General features: G+C 49.3%; 1 non-coding gene across 1 annotated transcript; it reads right to left on the bottom strand.

Annotated features, from left to right (window-relative positions):
- Positions 1 to 290: 290 nt before the first annotated feature.
- On the bottom strand, positions 291 to 363 carry TRNAA-CGC (transfer RNA alanine (anticodon CGC)). Its single transcript has one exon. It is a non-coding gene; the product is annotated as a tRNA-Ala (tRNA).
- Between the last annotated feature and the right edge of the window lie 7,647 nt (positions 364 to 8,010).

The raw sequence follows: 8,010 nt of genomic DNA on the forward strand, positions 1-8,010 counted from the left end.
GCATCAATCCAACCCACTTCTGACGTCATGATTTATTCACATAATTACACCTGAGTTTTAAAAAATACTGATTTACAGCTGCTCTAACATCTGGATAAGTATATCACTGCATTCCATCCCAGGAAGTTGAGGAGCACTTTGAATTTAATGGGCTATGTTATTTTTTGGTTTTGGGTTTTTTTTTAAATATTTATTTATTTATTTTGGCTGCGCCGGGTCTTCATTGCGGCATGCGGGATCCTTAATTGTGCGTGCACGCTCCTCAGTTGCGGCACGCATGTGGGATCCAGTTCCCCAACCAGGGATTGAACCCAGGCCCCCTGCATTGCGAGTGCAGAGTCTTAGCCACTGGACCACCAGGGAAGTCCCTGGGCTGTGTTTTTACAAAAAGTGTTCCCCTTCTTCAAATACCTGGGAAGAAAGCTGAATGATACAGGCACTGGGGTAGCTTTCATTTGCTCAAGGGGACAATGAGGGAAGGGAAGGTCACTTCCAAGTCACGGTTATTTCCCAGGGGAGCACAGTGTGTGCCCATTGTCCAGGTGAGAAAACTGAGACCCAGAGAGGTATTGACGGCTCGGCCCAAGGCCCCACAGTTACATAGTGCAGAGTTGATCAGGAGCACGTCCTTGCTACCGCCCGCAGCCTTGTTTGCCTCACCACACCATGCTGTCTTCCAAGAACATTACAAATTTGCTCACTGTTCTTGCCTCCTGCTGCTTGCACTCTATTCTCAAGCTTGAGATATACCCTTCTTAGGCGCACAGCTAGAGTATGTTGAGAACATTTTTCTTCAAGGAAAGCAGAGCACGAGGGGCCAGCTGCCCCTTACCAGTGGTATATGTCCTTGGCATATGGAGCCCTCATTCCCTATTCAGCAAGCATTCAGTAAGACCGCTTTGCATGCCAGGCCCCAGGCTGGCACTATGGGGGGAAAGGTGGCCATACCACCCCCTGTAGCACAGATTAGAATCTAGTGGGCAAGAGCACAGATTAGAATCTAGTGGGCAAGACTGACATTAGTCAAATAATTATGTGATGGATATATCGCCGCAGAGTGAAACATGCACTCTGCAGGAAAAGCCCGGGGCGCCATGTGCATATCTAACAGACCTGGGTATGGCAGGGCACCAGGAAAAGCTGCCCCGAGGAGCAGTGATTGGGCTGAAATGGAAAAGATGATAGGAGTTAGTGAGGTGTGCAAAGTGGGCACAAGAGCAGCAGGGGCTGCTCCAGGGAGAGGAAGCCAGCGTGAGAAGATTCTGGAAAGGCGAGTTTTCTCATTTGTAAAAGGAGGGCGATGATACCACCACAGGGCATGGTAGCCAAGACCGAGATGATGTCGTTCAGGAGACTGGCACCCTGACTCTTTTGACCCTGGAAATTTCCCATCAGCAACAATCCAAGGAGGAAAATAAAACCTGACACATGAAGATTTTCAATGAAACACTGTCCAAAAGAACTGACTGAAGAATTGGAAAAAGTTACAATGTCCAATAACAGGAAACATTAGGTAGGTTATGGAACATCAATTCTTTATCTCAATGCAATCAGTTAAAATGATCATTAGGAGGTCTTTGCAACAACACAGCAAATGTTTATGCCAGGATGTTAGCTCAAAAAAAAAAAAAAAAGCAGAACACAAAATTGCCTCTAGATTATGAGTGACTCTTTATGAAATTCGTGTGCATGTGGTTAGAGAAGAATACAGAAAATGAAAAAGGGGACTGGGCTAGGCAGTAAGGTTATGAAATTCATCCTGATATTGTCAGAATGCCTTAAAAATAAGCAAAATAGGTGTTAGACTATGAAGAAGGACTTGCGTTCAGGTGTGAGAATGGGAAGACGGGCCTGCCTTCAGGAATGGGGATGGCAGGAGGGAGACTTAACTTCAAGTTCTATTCCTGGGTGGCACAGTTGGGCCAAGACCTTCACCTCTCTGATTCCTGCTCAATGAGGTGAGGGTGGGGGTGTTTCAGTGAGGTCAAAGGACACGTCTAGGGAAGCACTGGAACAGGATGGAAAGTTCGAGTGGCAGAGCGGAGATGGAGCAGTTCTGCAGCTGGGCAAGCTCCAGGATGAGGTCGTAGGAGTCGTTTGCTAAGATGGATGGAGGTGGTTAGGAGAGGGGTGAGGTCAGAGAACCCAGACACCTGTGTGGGCTGAGGCCAAACCTGCCTACATAAAACCCGAAGTAGACGCAAATGGATTCTTGCACTACAGGCCCCGGAACAGGAGGTTTTCACTGTGCAGACACAGCAGGAACGTTGAGGACTTGAACCCAGATGTTATTCCTGGTGCTGTCTCACTGAGTATGACTCTTATTGCCTCAGGTAGCCCCTGACACTGGTGGTGATGCTGCCAGGGGCTTACAGGCCGTCAGCCTGCAGTTACCACTCCTCCAGTCTGCTGGGCATCTCCTTCCTCCAAGCAGCCAAGACACCAAACTTCAAGGGCGTGTCCATGAGTTTCCAGAGGGGCCCCGAGCAGCTCACCACCTACCTGCATCCTCTCCAGGGCCTCACATTCCCCCTGCGTGCTTGCTGCTCTGATAAGGGAACCCAGGAGTGGGCTGCAGCAGCCCAAAGAGCTATTCTGCCCAAGAGCGATGACAGCAGAAGTGTGTCATGAGAAGATCCACAGCTACCATGACCACGATCTGAAAGGTGTCCCTTGAAAGCGTCCAACATACAAGCAGCGCAAGTGTTAGAAGCAAATCCTGAGTCAGGCTGCCAGCCCAAACCCTAGCCAGGTCAGGAATCATGTCAGTTTTTCCAAATAAAATGGAAATACACTTTGTTTACATCTCTACCTTATACGATCGAGGGGATTCAATGAGACAAGACACAGAAAGTGCCTGGCCTGTGGTAAGCCTCCCCAAATATTAGCTGTTATTATTACTGCCTGCTTGGAATGGAGCAGTTATCCATCTGTTGTCCTCCGGCACTGGAAACTTCCATGAGAAAAGGCGTGTACACACACACACATCTGCGTGCACACACACACACGGCACATGCACGGGTGATGTTTGGGAGCCCAGCTCCATCTCTGTCTAGGAGCAGAACCCCTGGGGTTGGGGGGAGTGGTGCCAGCCCACACACCCCACCACCTGTACCAGATGCCCTCTGCTTTTCTCCACAGAGTTATTTACATTTTTTCATTTGCCTTTCTTCTAGTCTTTCTGATTTCCCACATTCTTTGATTTGCATGTCCTGTGTTCAACAGGGGAGGTCTTTGATCACTTTCCTAATTCCGTCAGCACTTCTTGGAAGAGGCCCACACGTCAGAGGGCCCACGGGTGCCTGTGAGTCTGGCAGTTTTTGTGTTTGATCACTCAGTCTCCTGAGTTATTTCAGGGCAGCCCTTGCCTCAGCTGGCTTTCATCCGTCCCCACCCGGGCCCGCTTCCCTCTGGGAGCCTGTTCCCTCCCTGCACACCATCATCTGAGTTTGCTCCTCTCCCAAGCCCTGAACGCCAGCCCAAGTTCAAAATTCCAAACATTCATTCCACTTTCCCTTCATTGCCCTTTGCTTCTGCTTTTCTCCTGACCCTTTTTCTAAGCAAACACTCTTCCAGACATGGTTAGAGACTGAATATCTATCACGACATGCATTTGCCTTCCTGTTTATCTTGCTTTAAGGTGTCTTCCCTCATCTGTAAGTCAAAACAGCCATTCTCTAAATTCCAGCAAGGCCTCTGCTTAGCAGCTAAGCAGTGAACGAAGGGAAAAAGGAGCAAATTGAAGTGCAAAGAGAAAGAGAAACTACATGCTCAGGGATGATCACTCACCCCAGTGCTGCCAGGCTTGAGCACGGCTCACAAAGCTCTCAGCAAAGGGCTTGGGTGCCCAGCACACACAGCCCCACTGACCTGCCCCAGGGTAGGGGCCTCTGTCATCAGGCCCAGGGGCCATGGCCACCCTCAAGGTCAATGCCAACAACTCCACAGAAGAACAGCAGCGTCCACTGCTCTGTGTCCCAATGCCAGACGGCCCTTCAGCCCCAGCTGCAAGCAGTAAGGCCTGGACATCATACGATGGTCCCACCCAGATGTTCATCAGATCACCTGGGGAGATTTTTAAGCATCTGACTGGTCACAATCCTACAGCTCCCTCCTAATTGATCTAGGCTGGGGTCTGGGCCTCAAAGCTGTCGGAAAGCTCCCTAGATGCCTCTACTGTACAGGCCGGGGTGAGACCACTGCACTTCCGAGAGCTGGGACGCAGGAGCCAGGCGGCTGGGATCCAAATCCTGCTTCCACAATCCACCTCCAGCAAGTTACCCCCACCTCACTAGGCCTCCGTGTCCTCAGTTATAAAAGGGAGAGTCAACATAGCACTTCTGGTATATAAAGTAGAAAAGGCATGTGAAGAGCCTAGCACACTGTCAGCGCTCAATAAACACTAAAGTACTCCCATCTTTCTTTCATCCCGGGGTCATCCCATCCCAATTCTCTCCCTGGCCACCAGGAGGCCTCTGCAAAGGGCTTTTCAGAGGGAAATGGAAAGGCCCCTGGGTCTGTCTCTGGGGTTGGGCTGACTGCCCCAGGCAGCAGGGAAGATGGTGTGGGTCACAGTGCTTGTCACAGGACTACTAGAGCAACCAGCTACTGGGAAGGAGGACAGCATTCCTAGAGAGAACAAGGGGTAGGTGGGGCACCAGGGGGACTGTCAGTCGCTGCAACCCACAAGCCCAGGGTTCAAGGCAGTTCTCCTCAGGCCACTGTTGGACAGGTATTCCAGGACCAGGCTCTCATGGCTCATTCTTCCTCCCTCTCCCGAGCTGACACTCATACTTTTCATCTGGACAAGACTCTGAAAGAGTCAGCCAGATGGGGTGGGCACCTCAATAACCCCATAAGACCCTCAGACTCCGAGCGTCCGTGTGTGTCAACTTAAATGAAGGATCAACGTTAATAATCAGGTTTAACAACCAACTAAAATTCTTCATTCATTCATTTGCTTACTCAGTAAACTGCAACTGTCCAGTTGTTGTCCTCTGGCGATGGAAACTTCCACTACTCCTGTACCAGGCATAATGCTGGATGTGGGGAATGCAGAAACAAATACAGCCCACTGTATCAGTAAGCTCTTGCCATAATAATGCCATGTAACAAACCACCCAAACTTCAGCGGCTCCAATAAAGATGTTAAAAAATAAAAAAAAATTAAAAACTCAGTGGCTAAAACCAACCGTGATATATTTTTACAGATGTGTGGGTTGGTTGGGGCAGATCTTTTTCTCACTGCAGGTTTGTGGGTCAGTCAGCTCAGTGGCTGTGATCTGACCCTTATGTTTCTCATCCCTCTGGGACTAGTGGATTACCCAGGGCTTATTCCTTCTCTTCTTAAAGGTGAAGGTGGTAGCAACTCAGGAGGAGAGGTGGAAACATCCTACATCTCTTGTACCCGGGCTCAGAACTAGCACCTTGTCACCCCTGCTAACATGCTGTTGGCCAAAGCAAGACACAAGGCCAAACCAAGCCAAAGCATGAGAAAGTATACTCCACCCACCATGAGGCCACAGCAAGGGCGTGATGAAGAATTGGGGGTAACTATTCAACTGGCCACACCCAGCGTCTGCCCTTCAAGAGCTCCTCCTGGCCAGCACGGGGAGGGCAATGTATCAAGAACAATTGCAGCACGACGTGTTTTTGCCCCAGTCACTGGGGCCATTTGGGACCCAGAGTCTTTTCTAGCCAGAAGGGAACGTCCCCTCTCTCATTCCCCCTACATACATGTCCCGTAAATTAGGCCCAGCAGTTTTTACCCCGTTTGACATGTGGGGAAGAGGCAACTTAGAGGGATAAAGGGGCTTGCCCAAGACACACTCAGTTGCCTCAGTTCTCCACTATTATTTGCATTTGGTGAGAGGGTTTATTTGAAAAAGGAAGTAGATGTAGTGTGCATAGCTTCCCAGGCTAATAGAAAGCAGAGATGAGCTGGTCAATAAGTCATGCTATTTAAGGAGGTCAAAAAAATCCAAACTGATGAGAAGAAGCACTCATGAACTGGCACAGCCTTAATCCGCAGGAAGGTACCATTTTTTAGAAAGAAAATGCAAACTTCTGGAGGACTTCCATGTTCTGAGCATACTACAGATACTGTCTCACTGAATTCTCAGGGGAACGCTGTAAGATGCTGTGAGGTGCTGGCTCCATTTGATGGATGAGGAAATGGACAATCATAGCAACTAGAGTCCTTGCCCGGAGTCCCACAGCTGGTGGGTGGCAGAGACAAGGCTGCAGGCAGACACCTTCTGTTTGAAGACCTGAGTCGCCACTGAATGCCTTAGATGACAACACAGGAGTCATCCACGTTGGCCCAGGTGAGGACAAAGCACAGGCCAGGCCAACAAGGAACAGATGGGCTCACAGAGAATCCCCGTGCCATGTCTATAGGATGAGGGGTGGCTCAGCTCTCACCCACAACCTCCTGGGATGGACCTCATTGGCCAGCCTCAGGGATACGCATTCTCTTCCCAGCTCCTCAAGCGAACATCTGTTTTTCTCAAAGCTGTGAATGTCACATCAAAAATTTCCAATTACCTTCCCCTTGGTTTTATTCAGCATCAGTGTATTGGAGGCATAATTAGTCTGAGATGAAAACCTGTATTGTTCCCTTCTCCTCAGCAATGAAATAGGTTTCCAAATGTGCCAACAGAGAAGACTCTTCTCCAAAAATGACAAACAGAAAGTGAAGGATGAAAGCAGGAGTGAAATACAGATTGATGACAACTGTGGCTGAGTTAGGACGGGGGTGGGGGATGTGATGGTGGAACCTGCCAAGGAGCTCCAGCTCCAAATCTCACCTCCTCCTCGCCTTCTAATGAGGATGGGCCTTTTCTGCAGCATAAAAGTAACGCTGATGAAGATGAAAGGCCAATTTCCACTGATTTGTTTCCTAATGATACATCATGAGAACGAGGCGCCTTGGGGGGCTGCTGAGTGTGGAGGTGTCTGAGCATTCTTCTCCCCAGGGCTGGCCATACCCAGAGCCTGGGGGCCTTGGCCGAGGTGTGGAGGCTTCCCATTGGCCAGGGTTACCCAGAATTGGGCGAAAATAAAGACAGACACAAATTTTACATGAGTAGAAAATACTTCTAGAAGTTGGGTATTCAAGGAACCAAGACTCAGAGGTTCTCATTGACCCCAAGTCTTGCAAGAGACGAGACATTTAGCCTCTGATTTGTCCAGTACTTGTCCAAGCAAATCTTCAAGGGTCCTATTAGTACAATACGGGCAATGATATCCATTCTGCTCCCACTCTTGCCTTCTTATAGGCTCGCCCCACAAAGCAGCCAGAGGGATCACTAAATGGAAAACAGCTCATGTTATTGTCCTAGAAAAACCCTCCAATGACTTCCCTTCACACTTAAAATAAAACCCACTTCCTCACCTGGGCCGCAGAGCCCAGGAGGTGTACCGTCACCCACCTCTCTCACCTCACATGTCATTCTCTCCCCTCCTCTCACTAAGCTCCAGCCACTCAACCATTCTCGTTCTGTTCTTCCAACCAGCCGACCTTTATTCCCACCTTGGGACCTTGGCAATGGCAAAGGTCTCCCTTACAAGAGCAAAGGCCCTCACGGGCCTGATTCCATCAAGCAGGTCTTAGCTCAGAAGTCGAAAGTGGCCCCCAATCACTCCATATCACGTCATCCTATTCTGGGATCCTTCTTATAGATATCATGTGGTATCATCTTGCTTTTTGCCTCTTCCTCTCGCACCCAGAATGTAAGCTCTGTAGTTGTGGGGACCTCACCTGTATTATTACCCATCACCCCAGCACCTTGCAGAGTTGTAGAGCATCTGACACACAGGAAGGGCTCAATAAATATTGATGGACTCAAGACCAGTAGGGAAGCTGGTGGGGCTCGGCTTACAAAGAGGACCACAAGATGAATACATACTACCTTCAGATAACTGAGGGACTGACATGGGGGAAAGAGTAAAATTGTTATGTGGCCCAGAACATGGATCTAAGACTAATGAGAAGCCATGGGACAGATT

The sequence above is a fragment of the Delphinapterus leucas genome, chromosome 16, assembly GCF_059928025.1.
Source record: "Delphinapterus leucas isolate spDelLeu-1000000601 "Yukka" chromosome 16, BTC_Dleu_Yukka2, whole genome shotgun sequence".
NCBI classification, from domain to species: domain Eukaryota; kingdom Metazoa; phylum Chordata; class Mammalia; order Artiodactyla; family Monodontidae; genus Delphinapterus; species Delphinapterus leucas.